Consider the following 21,732-nt stretch of genomic DNA (forward strand, 5'->3'; position numbering starts at 1 on the left):
ACTGCACCTGCATAGGACAGGCTTGTCAGTCTATGCCTGCATGGGTAAAGTGGCTAAACTTTTAAGTGTGGGCAAGCAGCCCCTAGAGCAAAGAGGGATGCAGCCGGAGAGGTCCCACCACTCTCCAGGCTCAGTGGACAGGGGCAAAGGTGCTGCCTGTATGCGTGAGTCACCCTGTACTTAGAGTTTTTTCATTCAGTAGAACACACAATCAGTGCTGGTCAGAAACCATTTCTTGTAGCCCCAGAGGAGACCCTAACAGTGCAGAGGAACCCTTTAGCCATAAGGACAAGATTTAACTCAGAGCTTCGGGGCTTCAGGCAAGAACCACAAACACTTTCCTGTTCATTGTATCATCATATGTTGCAGATGAAGTGCAAATCTTCTTGCTCACTTGCCGTAATGCACATTCCCAGAAGAAAGGGCCTGCACTGAGTATGGGGCTGAATGTCTGCTCCAGGGGGGAAGTCAATCTCATGGGTTTATTTTGATTTGGCTTCTGAGCTGTGACTTTCTAGAGACGCTGGACTTATGACTTATTGCAATATGTAACCCACTAACTAACCTCTCCCAGCTGCTCCTCTGCCCATTTCCTCCCTATGACAGGAGGGGTGTTAACCGGCCACTTCGCCTTCAATGGTCTCTTGAAACGTGCTAAACAATCTGTTCAAAGCCTGTAGTTAGCAGTGATACTGTTAGTTTCTCAGACCTGAGGCAAAGCTCTGTGTTGAAAGTTGGGGCGTGGCTACACTTGCAGATGTCGAGAGCTTTGGGTTAAACCCGCCTTCGGAGAGCGCAGTCGGGAAAGCGCCGCAGTCTGTCCACGCGGACAGGAACAAGCACACTGGCGTGGCCACATTTGCGGCCCTTGCAGCGGCATTGGGAGCGGTGCATTGTGGGCAGCTATCCCACAGAGCACCTCTTCCCATTCTGGTGCTGGGGCTTGTGGGAAGGGGGTGGGGGGCATTCCGGGTCCTGTCCCAATGCCCCTGATGCATCCGTTCGCATCCCAGCAATCCCTCTGCTTCTGTCCACATTTGGCGCCATCTTTCAACAGTTTTTGTACGGCGCGCTCTGTCTTCCCGCTCGGTCTGCGGGAACGGAGCCCAAACGGCTGAGGAGTATGCTGACACGTCTCGCCAGTGCATCACGTCTGGCAGTCGAGTTATTCCTTATGATCCAAAGTGACAGCGGGGGCTCTGAAGATATCGACTCGAGTAATGCATATGACACGAGTTTGTTGTGGCATTCACGGACATGCTCACCGCCGTGGAACGCCGCTTTTGGGCTCTGGAAACAAGCTCTGAGTGGTGGGATCACACTCTCATGCAAGTCTGGGATGACGAGCAGCGGCTGCAGAACTTATGGATGAGAAAAGCCACTTTCATGGGACTGTGTGAGGAGCTCGCCCCCCACCCTGCGGTGCAAGGACACGAGATTGAGAGCTGCCCTGCTGGTGGAGAAGCAGGTGGCTATTGCAATCTGGAAGCTGGCAACTCCAGACAGCTACCGATTGGTCGCTAACCAGTTTGGAGTGGGAAACTCAACCACTGGAATCGTGTTGATGCAAGTTTACAGGGCCATTAATTGCATCCTGCTCAGAAGAACCGTGACTCCGGGTAACGTGCATGACACTGTGGCTGGCTTTGCACAAATGGGTTTCCCTAACTGCGGAGGGGCGATAGATGGGATAGAATTCTGGCACCAGCCCACCTAGTCTCCGAGTACATTAATCGGAAGGGCTATTTCTCTATGGTTCTCCAGGCACTTGTGGATCACCGTGGGCGTTTCACTGACATTAACGCAGGCTGGCCCGGAAAGGTGCATGACACACGCATATTTCGGAACACTGGCCTGTTCAGGAAGCTGCAAGCTGGGACTTTTTTCCGAGACCAGAAGATCACCGTAGGGAAAGTCGAAATGCCCATTGTGATCCTTGGAGACCCCACTTACCCTTTAATGCCATGGCTCATGAAACCCTACACAGGGAGCCTTGACAGCAGCACGGAGCGGTTCAACAACAGGCTGAGCCAGTGCAGAATGACTGTGGAGTGTGCTTTTGGCCATTTAAAGGGCCACTGGTGCTCTCTGCATGGGAAGCTGGACCTGGCCGATGACAGCATCCCCGCGGTTACATCCGTGTGCTGTACCCTCCATAACATTTGTGAAGGGAAGGGTGAACGATTCACTCAGACATGGAACTCGGAGGTTCAACACCTGGAGGCTGAATTTGAACAGCCAGAGAGCAGGGCTATTAGAGGGGCCCAGCACGGGGCTGCGAGGATTAGGGATGCCTTGAGGGAGCAATCTGAGGCTGAAAGCCACCAGTAACGTCTGGTGCCCTGCACGGGAGTGAAGTGCAGTGGTTCCAATGTTAGTAGGAATCTGTGCTTGCTACGCTGACTTGCAGTGCCTGTTTCTTTCCTGGGCTAAGGTATCTTTTACTTTATGCAATAATAAAGAATGTTTTCAAAGCCAAAAAATCCATTTATTGAAAAGAAAATTCATTTATTGAAAAGAAACACAACTGCTTGGGAAACAGAAAGGGCTAAGGGGTGGGGTGGGGAATGGTACAATCACAGATTTGCGTTTGTCCTGTTATCATACTCAGCCGTGCAATGAGTGCTGCACTTCAGGATGGCTATACTGCCTGGTGATGGGGGCTGAGTGCGGTGGGTCAGAGTCGTAGTTTTCAGGGCTGGGTGGTGAACCTACAGGTGTTGGAGGCAGCTGGTGGCGGTAAGAACCCCAATGTTGGGGAAAGTGAGTTGGAGGTGACATGGGGGCACAAGGGAAAGAGTTTTGGAACAAAGGCTGCAGGGGCGGGGCGGGCATGGAAGTGTCCTGGATCGAGTCCGCTTGGCGCTCCATTATGCTTATCAGCCGATCCGTGCTTTGCTGCCAGAGCACCGCGCTTTTGTGCCAGCGTTCCTCATTCTGCTGGCAGATCTTCCTTTCGCTGTCCCGCCACTCCTGCACTTTTTGATTTTCATTTCTTGAATGCTGCATTACTTCATGCAGCATGTCTTCCTTGCTTCTACATGGCCTCTTTTTGATTCTTTGGAGTCTTTTGGCCGATGATAACACGGACGGCTGAGATCTCAAGGTTGCATCTGTAAAGGCAAAATGCAACACTTCACAGAGGCAGCATTGTTCACACCAGACAGAGCAATGATTCCCCTGTACATAAGGGCAAGCACAGTCTACACAATAGCATAATTTGCCTGTCCCAAAGCAAGCACACATAACCCACGGGAGCCCCAAAGTGGTGAGTAAGCACAGGGTCAGGGGGGACTGATTGTTTCACGACTGTACTGTCCTCTGGGGTTCTGTGCCTTGGGGAGAGCCAACAGCGGCAGGGGCCCCTATACTGAACACTGTCCCCACATTTTCCACAGGAGTCCGTCCTGGAAGAGATCTCGCTGCTGAGGGTGACCTGGGAAGCAAGGGAGGGTCTTCTACTGCAGTGTGGCTTCCGCCCTGGCCCATATGCAGCTTGCCTGTGTGCAGCAATGGTCCCCCCGCCCCTCACAGCACAGTGGCGGGGACATGTTAGCCTGACTGGGACAAGGACCACAGTGGCTCTCCCACGAAACCTGTGCAAGCACATTGCCCAAGTGCTGGATGAGACCTCTGAAGAGATCACTGAGGCCGATTATCACGATGTGAGAGAGCACATCAACGCCCTATTCCGTATCGAGGCGTGCATGCGGCCCTAACCCTCCTCGCCCCAAGAGCCCGCACCAAATAACTTCCTTCCCAAACTTCCCAAAATAAATAACTTCCTTCCCAAAATAAAAGCCGCTTACCAGGAACCTCCTCTGGTGTTTGTCCTTCCCCAAGCACCAGCCACCATAACTGGCTACCTTCCTCCTGGCTTGAGAACAGCTCCTGGCTGCATGCATCTAGGGATGCCGGGGCATCTTCCTCCGCCAGAGCACCCTCGCTCCCGCTTTGCTGCTCCTCCTCCCCCCGCCTTGTTGCACTGGGCTCTGAAGTGTCCATGGTGGTTCCCGGAGTGAAGGTGGGATCGCCCCCAAGTATTCTGTCCAGCTCTTTGTAGAAACAGCAGGTCACGGGGGCAGCACTGGAGCGGCTGTTTGCCTCGCGGGCTTTGCGATAGGCATTCCGCAGCTCCTTCACTTTAACCCTGCACTGCAGTGCATCTCGGTCATGGCTCCTTTCCATCATGGCCCTTGATATCTGCCCGAAGGTATCGTAATTCCTACGGCTGGAGCGTAGCTGGGACTGGTCAGTTTCCTCCCCCCTAACATTGATGAGGTCCAGCACCGCGCCGTTGCTCCATACTGGGGATCACCTGGCGCATGGAGGCATACAGAAGTGGAAGGTTGGACATATGACCAGGGAAGAGTATAAAAATATTGCTCGGGCATGTAGGAAAGATACCAGAAGTGCCTCACCTGGGAGGCTGGAGGGAAGTGGAAGAGCCCAACACCCTGATAAAATAGGGGTGAACACAATGACTAGCTAGGCTTTCCCACTGAACAGCCATGCCAAGGATACCTGGGAACATAAGTTTGTGGAGAACAGTCCCATGATTCCTGGGGATTTCTGGCATCCCATTGGTTCGAATGGACTTTCCATTGAAAGCTGCTCCCAAGAAGCACATCCAGCACATTCCACCAGCACTGATGGGGTTAAAAAGTCCACCACTCCAGAGGGTAACACCCACATTTCAATGGTCCCCAAACAAGTTTTGAAGTTAAATGCCTCGTTAAGGTAAGTGGGGCTGAGCATCTTAAGAAACATGCCTAGGGAAAAGCTATTCAGGCTGTAAGGACGGTTCAGAGCACAGACGGGAGTCCTGGGAGCCTGCAGACGGACCCATGGAGCAATAGGACATCATTTGAATGTTTCCCTTTCATCTCAAGGGGGTTTTAAACGCGAACCTTAATTATCAGTATTTAAATATCAGCACAGTTAAAGGTTAGACTCCCAACCCTCTTAAGTATCAGAAACACCAAGCTAATATTTGTCCAGTCGGGCAAGATAGTTCCTCATGTTCCATTCATATCCAATGGGACAGATTGTGAATACAAAGCCACGTGATCTGACCATGCAAACAGAATATTTCGCTACCAGATATTCTTTTGATTATTCGCACAGCTAAGGTGCCGCTATCTAAAGGACTTTGTCCACACTAGCTAATCCCGGTACAATTGACACAAAGTCTAATTGGCACAACACTGAGAGTGGCTGCTGAAGCCTGACAGCTGTCTACACTAGGCTCCTAAAATTGCATGTACCAGGACCTCAGTGGGAACTTTTTTGTGAAAACACCCTACTGCAGACACAGTTCAACAGTGAGCAGTAAAGTGGCCTTTACAGTCAGAGCTACAGTGCAAAGAATTGGACTCCGAGGTGTTTTCTTAAAAACTTGGTCCACAGCAAAGGCCATTTGGGTTAATAAGACTGTAAATATTTATGATCCACTTTCCTTGTCACTAGCAATAAGAACTGGTACTTGAATCTGTAGAACAGGTCATTCCCTAAGCCGGTGCCTACACACCAGAGCTACAGGACCTTGAGAAATGCAGATGGATTGGATTACACAAAGCAGGCCCCTCGTCTGCCTACAGATTTGGCCAAAAAATCCCAAACTTCAGTTGGCCTTAGATGGCTAACAGATGCATCAGTGAATGTTTGTAATGTGCTTTGAAATGGAAAATGCCACGTAAGTGTTAAGGAGGATTAATTATCATGACCAGTTCATTCACATGTCAGCTGCTGTTCTTCTCTGGCAAGCTGGAGTCTGGCTGTGGTAGGTGCATGAGCAGCAGTACATGGCTGTGTGGGGAAAGCCATCCCACAGGTGGCAGAGAACACAGTGACAATCAGATCCACAGGTGCAGAGCTGTGCAAATAACTCAGTTTTCGAATTGCTAGATGACTTGTTCAGCAAATCAAAAAAGTAAAAACAAAAATTCATTTGGTGTTTAACAAAAAGTGTAATTTGATCTAAAATGAAACATTTGGTTTTTGAGGGAATTAAACCTTTTTTAATGGAAGTAAAATTAAAAACTGAGCAATGGAAACATTTTTCGATTTAAAATGTGGAAACTGAATGTCGAGATTTTTTCAGATTTTTTTTTTCCAAACCAAACCAATTTAGTGAATTTGATACAAATTCACAAAATGTTTCAGTCAATCCAAATCTGCACTTTTCAGGGAAAAACAGTTTCAGCCAAACAATTTTGCTCAGCTTTACTCTAGAGCTGCGAGTTGTTTCCTTGCGCCATCTCCCCGTCATTGACGGTCCCCTAGGTGGGTGACTGTCCTACCCCAGGACCTGAGCCCCAGCCCTGGTGGAAAGAGGGAGACACTGCAGCTGGCACACAGCCCACAAGGACGGGACATTTTTGCCTTTATTTTTTGTTGTTTTGTTCCTCTAATAATTGCAGACAACAGAATTGCTCCAAATATCTGAGATATACTTGTAGCTCTGCTACAGCCTTTGAAATGGGATGTGCTCAACGCGGGAACACTGGAGAGATAGACAGCCACTGAAACCACTAATTTCTGTTTCAAATTATCCTTCCTAGCTCCCTCAACATCTCAGACCGAAGGGACGGCTCCGCTCGTTAGAATACCAGGTGGAAGCCACACCTTCCATCTCCAGCAGGGTACCTGAACCTAGCCCACAATGCCCTGCACCGAGGGCTGTAGCCGATGGTTTAGAACACGATTGTTTTCTCAGAATGGATCTTGGATAACCCCCGGAAGAGCAGTATCTTTTCTTTAAATGTTGGAATGTTATCACATGAGGATAGGCAGGACTTTTGCTACAAGCAAACCGAGATGAATGAACCGTACCTGTAGGACTGGAGAAGACACTACAAGACATAAGAACGGCCAGACTGGGTCAGACCAAGGGTCCATCCAGCCCAGCATCCTGTCCTCCGACAGTGGCCAATGCCAGGTGCCCCAGAGGGAATGAACAGAACAGGGAATCATCAAGTGATTGTTGCCCTTTCCCAGCTTCTGGCAAACAGAGGCTAGGGACACCGTCCCAACCCATCCTGGCTAATAGCCATTGATGGACCTATCCTCCATGAATTTATCTAGCTCTTTTTTGAACCCTGTTATGGTCTTGGCCATCACAACATCCTCTGGCAAGGAGTTCCATGGGTTGTCTGTGTGTTGTGTGAAGAAATACTTCCTTTGTTTGTTTTAAACCGGCTGCCTATTAATTTCATTTGGTGGCTCCTAGTTCTTGTGTTACGAGAAGGAGTAAATAACACTTCCTTATTTACTTTCTCCACACCAGTCATGATTTTATAGACCTCAATCATATCCCCCCTTAGTCATCTCTTTTCCAAGCTGAGAAGTCCCAGTCTTATTCATCTCTCCTCATACAGCAGCCGTTCCATACCTCTAATCATTTTTGTTGCCCTTTTCTGAGCCTTTTCCAATTCCAGTAGATCTTTTTTGAGACGGGGCGAGCACATCTGCATGCAGTATTCAAGGTGTGGGCATACCCTGGATTTATATAGAGGCAATAGGATATTTTCTGTCTTATTATCTGTCCCTTTCTTAATGATTCCCAACATTCTGGTCACTTTTTTGACTGCCGCTGCGCATTGAGTGGATGTTTTCAGAGAACTATCCACAATGACTCCAAGAGCTCTCTCGAGTGGTAACAGCTAATTTAGACCCCATAATTTTATACATATAGTATAAAAGACATAGTTCTGGATCAGAGAGGATTCTCAGCCTTCTGATTGCAAGAGATACCCAGAGCCTCCCAGAGGGAATAAAGGGGGGAAATCCCAGCAATTGACTAGCTGGTCTCAAGGCTGAGCTTGAGACCCAGATATGACCCATGTATATAGATCTCCACCCCAAAGTACTGGAAGAGTCAGGGTCCTGAAGCTCTTACCCAGGTCAGGCACGATGGCTCATCTGTGCACATGCTGCATGGCATGGCCCTGCCCTCAGGTAAAAGGCCAAAAAGCTGTGCCCAACTCCAGGCCTGACTGACACTGAAATTCCATTGACAATGATGTATTTTGGCTCCCATTAATGACTACGATTGATGTCTCTAAATCCTGCATAAGAAGCCAAAGCAGTGTGCAATACCATTCCATTACAGGGGTAAATGCTTACATGAAGTAGAATTGCTAGTTGACATTCATTCCATGCCTTTCTGTCAGGGTTTTCCATAAAATCTTAAAAAGAACAGGAGTACTTGTGGCATCTTAGAGACTAACAAATTTATTAGAGCATAAGCTTTTGAGAGCTACAACTCACTTCATGCATCCAGTGAAGTGAGCTGTAGCTCACGAAAGCTTATGCTCTAATAAACTGGTTAGTCTCTAAGGTGCCACAAGTCCTCCTGTTCTTTTTGTGGATACAGACTAACACGGCTGCTACTCTGAAACCTGTCATAAAATCTTAAACCCTGTTATTCCCAGAATGTAATAAATCCTGTATGGATCTCATAGGCTTCAAGGCACAGTGTGCTGTTACTGGAATTCCTTGTGCAGCTGTCAATCATCTATTTGATTTATTGTGTCATAAATGAGTTGCTTTTACTACAGGAGAAGGCAGCTGCATTCACATGATATTCTGGTGCTTTGAAAGGTGATTTCTCCACTGCTATCCAGGGCGTTTGACAATGGACATGGATCAAACTGGCTATTCAAGACCAGATTATAAACTATAAAGTCACTGAAGCCCAAACACACATTAGTGAATAACACAGGATTAAAACCATTCTCTAATGCATTGTATTCGCTTCCCTGTAACTCAGGTAGCCACTGCAGCTCTCATTCAGACACATGCTGAAATCAGGCCATGGGCAGTGCTGCTGTTTTACTGCAAGGTTTGCACTATTCAGAGCTTTTCTTAAAGCCCCAGCTCCTGAGAATCTTGGCTTCCTTCCGCCCCCCTCCCCCCCAGTAAGTTTCCATCTCTCAGACTTGTGGAGAAAAGCTTGAGATCAAGAACTCCAAAGGCTCAAAAACCAGAAGGCAAATACACAAGAATGCAAAATTAATTATCTTTAAAAGCTCATGGTTTTTAAGTGCCTGACTCCTGATTTTTGAACACTTGCTGCTCTGCTGGGGATCTGTGATCTTTCCCATTGAGTGTGTACTGGGCTCAGACATTATATGGAAGTCTGTAGTGGGGTTATAGTCTTTAAAGCACAAAAGAAACAGAACAATATTAAAACCCAGAATGATCAGGCCACCCCCACAACCTCCGGTACCTAGTAGTTGCCTTATGACAACAAGTTATGAGAGGAAGAACCACTTCACAAAGCTGGGGGAGGTAAAGAGAAACTGGAGGCATGCGCGCACACACACAAACTGGGCAAACACACACACAAACAGCGCGAACACACACAGCACACACATATACACACACACTCCAGATTCTGTGAAAAAAGGAAAGAAATACATTGAAAATACAAAAAGAAAAGGAGTACTTGTGGCACCTTAGAGACTAACAAATGTATTTGAGCATAAGCTTTCGTGAGCTACAGCTCACTTCATTGGATGTATTCAGTGGAAAATACAGTGGGGAGATTTATATACACAGAGAACATGAAACAATGGGTGTTATCATATGCACTGTAATGATAGTGATCAGGTAAGGTGAGCTATTACCAGCGGGGGGGGGGGGGGGAATCTTTTGTAGTGATAATCAAGGTGGGCCATTTCCAGCAGTTGACAAGAACGTCTGAGGACCAGTGTGGGGGGCGGGAAATAAACATGGGAAAATAGTTTTACTTTGTGTAATGACACATCCACTCCCAGTTCTATTCAAGCCTAATTTAATGGTGTCCAGTTTGCAAATTAATTCCAATTCAGCAGTCTCTCGTTGGAGTCTGTTTTTGAAGTTTTTTTGTTGACGAATTGTGACTTTTCAGCTAGCTGCTGTGGGCAGCATCGTAACTATTGAATTGCTGCCTGACTGCAAAATGCCCCCTTCATAGAAAAAACAACGAGGAGTCCTTGTGGCACCTTAGAGACTAACAAATTTATTTGGGCATAAGCTTTCGTGGGCTAGAACCCACTTCATCGGATGCATGTAGTGAAAATACAGGAGCAGGTATAAATACATGAAAGGATGGGGGGTTGCTTTACCAAGTGTGAGGTCAGTCTAAAGAGTTAAATCAATTAACAGCAGGATACCAAAGAAGGGAAAATAACTTTTGAAGTGGTAAGAGAGTGGCCCATTACAGACAGTTGACAAGAAGATGTGAGTAACAGTAGGGAGAAATTAGTTTTGGGGAAATTAAATTTAGGTTTTGTAATGACCCAACCACTCCCAGTCTCTATTCAGGCCTAATCTGATGGTATCCAGTTTGCAAATTAATTCCAGTTCTGCAGCTTCACGTTGGAGTCTGTTTCTGAAGTTTTTTTGATGAACAATTGCCACTTTTAGGTCTTTTATTGAGTGACCAGAGAGATTGAAGTGACCTTCTCAAACCTTCTTGTCAACTGTCTGTAATGGTCCACGCTCTTACCACTTCAAAAGTTATTTTTCCTCCCTTGGTATCCTGCTGTTAATTGATTTAACTCATTAGACTGACCTCACACTTGGTAAAGCAACCCCCCATCCTTTCATGTATTTATATCTGCTCCTGTATTTTCACTCCATGCATCCGATGAAGTGGGTTCTAGCCCACGAAAGCTTATACCCAAATAAATTTATTAGTCTCTAAGGTGCCACAAGGACTCCTCGTTGTTTTTGCTGATACAGACTAACACGGCTACCACTCTGAAACCTCCCTCCATAGAAGACAATTCAGACAGTTCCTCCACCCAACATTGTCATACAAGAGTACAGAAGGGACATAAGCAGACAAATCCCAGGATCCACCCCATATAGATTTCTTACAGGGATAAAATCACTTTGACCCCAGTCCCCCAACTCCCAGCACATGAGCACCGTCACTCTGCTCAGCACCTTGCACACCATGGGCCGTTCTAACTGAAGATCCCACCCCTCTGCAATTTCTACTGCATCGAGATGGTTCCAGATTTTCTGAAAACAATACAAATGTTGTTCACAAAAAAGGAAAATGCTTCAACAGGTTCCTTTACTGTTTCTGTGAGATGAGCATCTCCAACAGGCAGGACAAGTGTGGTAACTTAGCCCTACTTAAAGCTACACCTTAGGAATATGGGAATTGCCAAACTGAATCAGACCAGTGGTCCAGCTAGTCCAATATCCTTTCTCTGACATTGACCTGCACCAGGCCATACAGAGGAAGGGGATAACGAGACAATCAAACAGAGAAAGGCTCCACATTCAGCTCAGAGCCTGATATGAAAGGTACAAACACCAAGAGGGGTCAGCTAATCAGACTTCAGGGAAAGGACAGTGTATGTGCATGTGGCTGTATCACTGCCTGGCAGGAAAAGAAGAAAACAACATAAAAGAAGATGAGTACTTACCAACTAGACAGGAAGAAGCTGGAGTCTGGAGTAAATGAAGACAACATGGCCCCCTTAGGACTGCACCTGCTTCTCTCCCCCAGACTTAAAGGGCCAGCTATCAACAGAGTATGTTGGGAAAGGCTTTATGAAAGGGCAAACCAAACAAGGGGGTCCTGTGACTGCCCAGCACTTAGGAAGCACAGAGCTCTGGGACGAGAATTTCTCATCCTTTCTGAAGGCCACTGATCTGGCGCAGGAACAACCTGAGATGTCCAGAACAGGAGCCTCATGTGCTATGGAGCTGGGCTGGTTGTATCTTTCCTTTGGTTTGTTCTGTAACATAAGAGACACCCAGCTCCCTTTGGGGCACCAGTTGCTTCCTTTGCTTGAGGCTTATCAGCACTTGGTCACAATGTGCTCATGGTCTGAAATGGAAGGAGGATCAACTTCAGCTCCAGCTCAAAAGGACCTTTGCCTCCCATATGGCTGTAGTATGAGGAGTTGAACTAAAGAAAGAGGGTCAGGCTTCAGGATGGACCTAGAATAGTGTGACACCATGGGCTCAGAACTGCAAGATGAGTCCAGGCTGCTAGCTCTCCAACTGCAGAGCCCCCAGGTGTAGCAACAGCCACTTTCCTCCAACTCTTCCTGCCTGACACCTCTTTTATTGCTAATGAACCAGGAGTCCCTGGCTGTGAAACAATCCCTCATGAGAAAAGTAATATTTAATAAAAGGATGGAGAGATGTTCTAAAAAACACACTTTTAAAGCCATGTGCCACAGCTGTGCCCACAAAGTCTGGGCAGACAGGTACTTAATTAATTTGAATTCCTGTCTCTTCTTGGAGGTTTTGAGTCTCAGCTCCTGGCATAAAAGAGTTAAGTGCTCAGATACCCTGGTGATGGGCACAATAAAAGAACCTGAAGAGAACAGGATAATATTCTTTGATCTCTCTCACTCTCAGTCCCCAACAAAAATATTTAAATTGAATTATCTCAGTCAGCAGTTCTCACTCCCACTGCTTCTCAGGAGTGTCTTTAAATGCCTTCTCCTTCTTGAATAGTTCACACACAGCATCCAAAACAATCAGCCTGTGTCTCTGTCAAGCTGTGAGGATTCAACTGAGAGATTTCGGGCAATTCTGACAGATTTTGAATAACACAGTGCAAAACTCTTCCTCTGGAAAGTGAGATACTTTAGACGTAGCTCTAACCCAGGGGTGGGCAAACTTTTTGGGCCGAGGGCCACAGCTGGGTGAGGAAATTGTATGCAGGGCCGGGGCAGGGGGTTGGGGTGCGGGAGGGAGTGCGGGGTGTGGAAGGGGGTGCGGTGTGTAGGAACGGGCTCAGGGCAAGTGATTGGGGCAGAGGAGGGGTGCGGGGCGTATGAGGGGGCTCAGGGAAGGGGTTGGGATGCAGGTGGGGTGCAGAGTGCAGAAGGGGGCTCAGGGGTGGCAGCGGCATGCACCAGGGCCGGGACAGGCTCCCTGCCTGCCTGCCCTGGCCCCACACCACACCGCTCCGGGAAGCAGCCGGAAACACGTCCCTGCGCGGCCCCTGGGGGAGCGGGGGCAGGGAGAGAAGGCCTCCATGCGCTGCCCTTGCCACGCCTCCAGGTACCTCCCCCGAAGCTCCCATTGGCTGCGGTTCCCCGTTCCCAGCCAATGGGAGCTGCGGGGGGCGGTGCCTGGAGGGCAAAGCACGGAGCCCTCTGCCCCCCCTCCCCCCCGGGCCCCAGGGACGTGGGGCTGGCTGCTTCTGAGAGTGGCGCGGGGCCTGCAGCACCACGGGGGGCAATCTCATGGGCTGGATCCAAAGCCCTGAGGGGCCAGATCCATCCCACGGGCTGTAGTTTGCCCAGCCCTGCTCCAACCAGAGCTCAAATTATGGGTAAAGAGTAGGAGGAGCCTGAGGGTCACGTGGCTGTCTTTAATTTAAACGGTAGGGTGAAGTAAGGAGGCCACAGGCAGAAGCGAGGCAGCCTCTGAAAGCAGTAAGCACCCCCCAAACTCCTCAATAATTTGAGGTTAATCCAAAATAAGGGGGGGGTCTCCTTGCAGATGAGCAAGACTTGGCAGATGTGAAGTCCCTGCCATCGCCGCACCACACCCACAACATAAACAGGTCCTTGTGGTTGCCATTGCTTATTTACTGGAAAATTAAGGCAGGCAAAACTGATCACATGTTTTAAAAGAATTCAGAGGAGCTCAGGTCCAACAGAGATGCTGCGTGAGGAAACGGCACAATCACAGAGCACAGTGGACAATTCTCCTCATGGAAAATATGCTTCATTCCCTTTGTAGACAACTTTAGAGTTTCCCCTTTTTGCTGTGGGCCAGTGTGCTCCCCAAGCTTTCCCTATTGGTCTGCATATTCACCCCTCTCCTGTTTCTGCAGCAGTACCTGCCTTGCATTCATAGAATCATAGAAGATTAGGGTTGGAAGGGACCGCAGGAGGTCATCTAGTCCAACCCCCTGTTCAAAGCAGGACCAATCCCCAACTAAATCATCCCAGCCAGGGCTTTGTCAAGCCGGGCCTTCAAAACCTCTAAAGATGGAGATTCCACCACCTCCCTAGGTAACCCATTCCAGGAGTGAGGGCTTGTAAGCCTTGTGGCTATTTGGTATTTATGAGCATTTCATGTGCATGTGGTAGGTTGCTACATTGTATTTGAAGCTATTTTTGTCATTGGTTTAACTTCTCCCAGAGTTTTGCTCAATTTTTCTTCCTCACTTTCTGGCGGGAGAATCTTTCATTGTTGCTGAGCTTTGAAGAAATCTCTTTCTCACATGTCCCCCTCCAACTTTAGCTTTGTGTCCAACCTTTGTGTGAGCAGCACCTGCCTGCATTGGAGAACTCAGTTTGCACAGGCTGTGTTAAGGACCTATGACAGTCCAAAGCCCGAACAACCATTGAGGAAGCAGGTTACAATTCGAATACAGTTCTTAAACTATGTGAAAACTGGCTGCCAGTCACAGTCTGTCTCACTGAAAATATCCTACTTTAATATCAAGCTTATGCCACTCTTTTCCCAGGCTGAGACTCCCCATGGCAGCCTTCCTATTAACAAAGCTTATACCCCTCCTTTTAACAGTCATTGCTTTCTTATTTACCAGCTGTGAAAGCTCCTCCCATGGGATTAAGAAGAAGCCACAAATGAGACCACAGTAACGTGGGGTCTGATTTTCAGAGATGCCCAGGATCCACGATTCCAGTTAAAATAAATGGGAGCTGCCGATGCTCAGCACCTTGAGAAATCAGACCCAGGATCTATAGTGGAGGGAAATCTAGTGCACAGTTCATGAAAGATTTTAAAAAATTGAAGCACAGGCCTAATATCCTCTTTCTCTCTTATGCTGCTCTCAGTTCTGTAGACAGAATCCTGATACCTCATCTGTACACAGAATTCTGTACGTAGAATTCTGAGATTTCTTCTTTACACTACAATAAGCTGGTTTCTTCCTTTTATTTCTTTACATTTCGCTAATCCACTCATCCAGAGTCCTGAGTTTAAAAATACATCAAATAGCAAAGTAGACAACAGCCACAAAATGCCTTCGAAACCCATCAAAAGGAAACCCTGTGCTGAGCCGCTTGCCACGGCCACACCCTGAACTGACCCTCCTGGAACAACTAGGAAAACAAGACAGGCTGGGACAGGCAGATAGTATGTAGTAATAATGTGGAGTCCAGAGGTAGGGCGCAACACACACTAATCAAACCCCATGACACCCAGGTGAGGTAAGAAAGCATTGTCCCCATTATACAGGTGAGGTCATAAAGGAAGCAAGGTAAAGGAACTTGCCCAGAGCCACAGGAGAAGGCCATGTTAGGGCTGGGATTGGAACTTGGGAGTTTCTAATTCCCATTCCCGAGCTTACTCACCAACCAGTCTGAATGCATGGGTGCAGCCTTGCCACTGTTCCCTCTAAGCTGTGCGCACGCACACAGATCCTAAACCCCACGCACACAGCGAAACACTGCGTGCACAAAAATTTGCACAGAAGCACAACAATTTGCACAGAAGAAATTTTTTGCACACACGGCCTGTCAAAAATTAGAGGGAACATTGGCCTTGACTGACAGACAGGTTGGCACAAGCCTTGGAATGCAGGGCTACAACCTTATTGCAAAATTACTTAATGTACTTAGTGCGACTCTTCCCTTTAGCTTACAACACGATCAGGCCTCAGAGATCCCCAGGAGGTGGAACTGAAGTCTCATCAGTCCCTCCTGCCTGTGAGCATGGTTGCGATGTAATTTGAAAGAGCAAAAAGAACATACTTAATTGTAGAGTCTGGACTAACATTACACTGTTCTCCTCCTCTTTTTATATCACCACTGGGGATCCTAGTTTTCTGTGATAAAACCCCAAAATTCTCCAATGAAAAGAACATAAAAATCCGTTTTCCACAATTAAAATGAAACACTGAACTTCAGTTTCCCTATCCACAATATATATAAGTATCAGTTGAACACAATATTTTATTGATATATTTACAATGTTTAAGCAATTTCAAAGCCCACCAGTGCCATCAATTATTATAATAAAATAAAATAAATAGAATTGAAATTTGGTTAGATTTACCCAATACTTATATGTTTGTAGTCTATATTTTCAGAAAATTGGGGTGGAGGGTGCGTTAATGCATACAAAAAACTCAAAAATTGCTTTTATTTTAACATTACTGACTTGCTGAGTTAGTCCTGGAGGCCGAAGTGAAATTTGAGATGCATTAAAACATGACCCCCATACGCCATTGCGTAACCTCCATACGCTGGAAGCAGTTTACTGGAATATGTTTAGCTATGTACAGTAGAACCCCATTTATTAGAGCCTCCATTATCTGGCTCTCCATATGAACCGAACAGAGCCGGCCCACAACATTTTGGCACCTGAGGCGGGGAGCTCAAATGACACCCTCATGCCCCCTCGCTTGGGCCAAAAGTTTGAAAGGTCTCAATTCTGCCTTCTTTCTCTTCTACTCCTCTCATGGCACTGCTCTGCTACCCCAATAAAGGAGAACTAACAACTTAAAATGCCTTGTTCAAAAATTTTAAGTAACACTTAACTTTCAAACGCCTGAACAGCAAATGTAACTTTTCTTGTCTGCATAGTAAACACTGGCATTTTTATCTGTTTGAATAATCAAAGTGGTGCTTTCCGTGCCTTCTTGGTTGCAAAGATTTGAACTGCTTCCTGAAGGTCCACAGTCTGGGCCAGCTCATGCTCTATTGAGATGGTTGCAAGGCTGACCAGCCTCTCCTGTGTCATTGTGGCGTGTAGATGTGTTTTTATTAACTTCAGCTTGGAGAAGCTGCGTTCTCCACTGGCAACTGTTACAGGAAGTGTTAGAAGTATGCGCAGAGCAACAAAAGCATTTGGAAAGAGGGTGGTCATCTTATTTGTGCACATATATTCCAGAACAGCGTTCGGAGTTGATCCTGCTGAAATGTATCTTGAAAGGACTTTCAGTTCATCACCTAAATCACTCACATCAATATCGCGCATGTCATCATGTGTCAACACTGTCTCTAGTGCCCTGCATTGCTGGTGTAGGTCTTCTTTAGGTGTAGTGAGGAGTTCTGGAATATCATACAACATCCCAAATATACTGCTGTGTTCCTTGAGCTGCATGAAACGTTCTTCAACTGACTGGATTGCACAATCTAGCACCTGGTTAAAGGATTCAACTTTGAATTGTTGTTTGGGATCTCTTATGGGATTATCCCGTGCCTTGTAATCAAAATGTCTTCTTCTTCGGTGACTCTTGTATTCTTGAATGGGTGGGAAAATAGCTTGAATGGGTGGGAAAATTCTTTAATTGGTGGGAAAATAGTGAAGTTCCTCTGCCAACTTCTGTGCACTCTTCAGAACATTTTGAAATTCCTCATCTGACCAGTAAGACTTTGCTTTGTTCAGCTGTTCCATGGCTCCAGATATATCAAGGTCAACACCTTGGAGTCTCTTGCTTACAACATTTATTTCAAACAGTATGTCATGCCACAACACTAAGCCACACAGAAATGTGAAGTTATGTAGGTTTCTGGTGATTCCATTTCCCTCTGCCACTGTTCTCCCACGAACAGTGCCTGTCATAGCACTATCCTCCATAATGGCAACTATGGCATCATCTATCTTCCCAATCTGGTGTTTGATAGGCTTTGTCGCCTCCACTCGACTTTCCCATCGTGTGGCACTCAGTGGTTTCAGTGTCAGAGAGGATATTCCCAGATGTTGCTTCAAAATTTGCCATCGATAAGTTGATGCAGAGAAAAATACATAGATGCTTTGAATTACATTAAAAAATTCAGCAGCCTCTCTAGAAGCTGATGCTGCATCACTGACCATCAAGTTCAATGAATGAGAACTGCATGGGAGAAAAAAAGCTTGAGGGTTTAACTCTCGGATCCGTGTCTGCACTCCTCTGTTCTTTCCTCTCATGTTGGCACCATTATCGTAGCCCTGATCTCTCCTGTCAGCTATCGCAATTCCCGTCTCTTCCAGCTTTTTAAGAAGCACATTTGTCATACCAGCTCCTGTAGTATCATCAATGTCAATAAATTCTAGGAAATGCTCTGACAGTCACCACTGCCGGGACATTTTCACTAGGTTCTGTTGTTGTTACAAAACACACCATTAAAGTAGTTTGTTCCGTATGGCTGACGTCAGGTGCGCAGTCCAGAATAACAGAGTCATATCTTGCTGACTTCAGATCTGCCACAATCTTCTGTTTGACTTTTGTTGCCAGTAACTGTATGATCTCATTTTGAATTGTTTTTCCAAGGTAGTGGTGTGTGACTCTTCTTAAATACTCCTGGAGTACAGCATCAAACTCAGCCATCAGCTCCACAACTTTAAGGAAGTTTCCATTGTTTGGCACGTACAGCTGATCTGAAGTGCCAAGCAGGGCTAGGTTTTGGGTCGCAAGCATTCTCACAATGGCAATGAGCCTTTTCAGAAAGTTTTGCCAGTAAAGAGACTCTGATGCAATCTTCTCTTGATGCTGACCATCTATGGTGGCCTTTAACTTTAGTCTCATCTCAAGCTTTTTCCACCTATGGAATGCTCTCTGGTGATTTGCTGCCTTCTCATGGCATGCCAGATTTCTAGCCAGATTTTTCCAGTCCTTCATTCCTGTAGAACCCAGTGTGGCTGGAACATTAGACTGGAAGAGTTTGCAACAAAAACAGTATGCAGCATTCTGGGTTTTTGAGTACATACGCCACGGCCTCTCCACTTTGGCACCATTGGGGATTTCACGCCAGTAATGTGTTGGATGGAAACTTCTATTTTCATTGTCTTTGGGGAACTTGAAGTTTTTCACTTGCTGTGGCCCATGCAGTACAAGGAAGTCCCTCAGGCTACTGCTCAAGTGGGTCCACAGTCCCAGATCATCTAGACTTAAGGAACTAAACTCAGCAGCAGCTGTTTCTTGTGCCCCCACCACACTCTTCTCTGATCTACACTTTTCTTCAGGAACGTGCATGGTTACATCCATTTGAGATGGAGATACGGATGCTGCAGTAGCTGCCAGGTCACCTGCACTCTGACTGACTGGAAGATCAGGCATCTCCTCACCACTCACATCCTCCCTGGGGCCGGAAGGTCCACCGTGAACATTTGTGTCTATGTATCTCAGGAGAGCTCCTTCCTGCTTAGATAGAAAAGCTTCCTTTGCTTTCTGTCTTTTCCCGAATGCTGCCCCAGAGGGGCGTTTTCTTCTTTCACTCATGACTGCTGTTCTAGGCCAGCTAGAGTGGCTCTCAACACTCAACTGAAGGGGAGAAATAAGCAGGCTGGTAGCAGGGCCTGAGTGAGGGAAGAGATCAGCGTCTTAAGGGCCTAACTGGCTCCTACTACTTCAGTTGACTGCCTGTTCTGCTCAAGTGGGTTCAGGGAAGCAGCAGGACACAGGAAGCTCCCTGAGAAGTTGGGGTTAATCAGTCCAGGCTCCTGGGGGTACTAGAGAGGTACATAAGAGGCTCCTCCTCCTCTCTCTCCCTGCAGCTCCTGCTGCTTTCTGTGATTCCCTCTCCCCTTTTCTCCTGCCTGCCTGTTCTGTCTCTTGTGCCCTCCTTCCTCCAGCCCAGCACTCCACCATCTCTGTGCATCTCCAGCAGAGAGAATCCAGCCCCCCACAGTCTGCCTCAGTTCGCCTCATGGTAAGGCCAGCCCTGTAACCGAACCACCAGCTGCTCGGGTGGCTGGGGCTCGGGCAGTCAGCACATTCAAAAATCAACAACAAGAAGGGGAGTTGTGCACATTGAATAAGTGACACTGGCACTGTCAGTAAAATTTAGTTAATATATGTTTATTTTTTCACAAAATATAAAAACTAAAGATTCTCTGTAAAAATGCAAATTCAGCATTTTTGTGCACTGTTCTGTGGCGAATGGATTTCTAGGATCCCTGATCACCACCTGTATTTGATTAGAATTCTCTGCCAGTTCTTCTCTCTCATACTCTCCTGTCTCACACATTCCCCCAGGGGGAGCCCAGCCTGCAAACCACATCCAACGAGAGAGAGAGAGAGAGAGAGAGAGAGAGAGAGAGAGGAGGATAAATTAGTGAGTTTCCTCTCCTTCTTCACTGTGCAATGCATGTTTATCTGGGCCCTAATAATCATTGTGGAGTTGTCTTTCTGGATGCTGTTATTCCCATTCGGTTGGCTCATGTATCAAGGAAAACTCAAGGATCATATAAATGAAATTCTATGCACCACGCTGAACTGCATACAAGAAGCAACGAGGAAAAAATAAATGTTTCTTAAACAAGCTAATTAAAACAAATAACAGGAAGCCACCATCTCGACAAGTCGAGAATGCAAAGCAGGAGTGGAGAGATCAGCTATCATGTTAACTAAAATACTTTTTCCATTATAGTAAAAACATGGAAACTACCCAATTATCAATATTTTCTGCACCAGATTCTCATTTACACTAAAGTCCCTTTACTCTGCTCCTTAAAGTTCACATACATGTAACTGTAAAACGTACTTTATTCCCACTTTACGGTCCCGTTACACTGACATTGCAGTATAAGGAAATGAGGATCAGACCCTCTATTACATCGGATGAAGTGAGCTGTAGCTCACGAAAGCTTATGCTCAAATAAATTGGTTAGTCTCTAAGGTGCCACAAGTCCTCCTTTTCTTTTTGTGAATACAGACTAACACGGCTGCTACTCTGAAACCTGTCATTATGACTGTTATTATTATTTGTCTGACAGTAATGCCCAGAGGCCCCAGGATCAGGGCCCCTTGGAGTTAGGTGCTGTACAAACACTGAACACTGTCCTGAGGAGCTTACGTATAATTTGAAACAAGATGTAATAAATGGATGTGACAAATAGGAAGGGAAATGAAGGTAACCATACTAAGACCATAGGGTTGCATAGGGTTACAGTGTGCACAGCTAGATGGTTCTGAGTCATTTTAAAGATATTTTTAAACTAAAGTAAATAAAATAAATAAAGGTTTCAGAGTAACAAGTACTCCTTTTCTTTTTGAAAATAAATAAAATCAGCCATTATTATTATTTATAACACAAAATCTCCTAGAGGCCACAACAAGACAAGGGCCCCATTCTATTAGGTTCTGTACATATATGTAACAAGAAAAAGTCCCTTCCCCAAAGCCCTTATAGTCTAAATAGACAAAATAGAGAAAGAGTGAGAGGGAAACAGAGGTCTAGAGAAAAGAAGTGATCTGCCCAAGGTCTTGCAGCAGATCACGCTGCTGTATCACTGTAGTGTAGACATATTACAGCTATAAAAGAGGTTATTCCATCAGTGTAGTAAATCCAGCTCTCCGAGAGGCGTAACTAGGTCAACACAAAAATTCTTCCATTGGCCTAGAGGGATGTGCATGACCAATTCCCATTAACCCTTCAGAGTCAGATTTGTATGTGGGAACTGTAACCGCAAGTGACATCTAAATTCAAACCTAGTGAGGGAGTTTCTCAATCTCTCCTTCAAGATGGAGCGTAAGCACACATGTTCCTCGCCACCTTATGGGAGAACGTTACCCAGCAAAAGTAATAGTGGGTGGTCATTATGGCTGATAGGGAAACCAGCTGCCCCCTCCCTGGCCGAAGGATATCATGGCTGGTAGGTTGCACTTTGTCCTTCATTCCTCCTCTTCCTCCACGTGGAAAAACAGCAAAGAAGGGAAAAAATCCATCATCAGATAAAATAGAATCCTTAGGCACTGTCTGCTGGCTGTTTTGTCCCCGGCATCCCTGTGAGTGTGTAACTCACCTTTTAACAAAGGAGTCGCATTTTCACTTTCCATTTCACTGCTGTGATAAACCCAAAGAG

The 21,732-nt window shown here is 46.5% G+C and overlaps 1 long non-coding RNA gene across 1 annotated transcript in view; it reads right to left on the reverse strand.

Annotated features, from left to right (window-relative positions):
* Nucleotides 1–2,563: 2,563 nt before the first annotated feature.
* The window catches only part of LOC141994690 (uncharacterized), a 33,856-nt gene continuing 14,687 nt past the window's right edge, over nucleotides 2,564–21,732 (reverse strand). Inside the window, exons 3-4 of the long non-coding RNA XR_012641192.1 lie at nucleotides 3,810–4,318; nucleotides 2,564–3,113 (exon numbers count right to left, since the gene is read on the reverse strand). This is a non-coding gene — a long non-coding RNA (uncharacterized LOC141994690). The remainder of the gene's footprint in view (nucleotides 3,114–3,809; nucleotides 4,319–21,732) is intronic.

The sequence above is a fragment of the Natator depressus genome, chromosome 10, assembly GCF_965152275.1.
Source record: "Natator depressus isolate rNatDep1 chromosome 10, rNatDep2.hap1, whole genome shotgun sequence".
Classification (NCBI taxonomy): Eukaryota; Metazoa; Chordata; order Testudines; family Cheloniidae; genus Natator; species Natator depressus.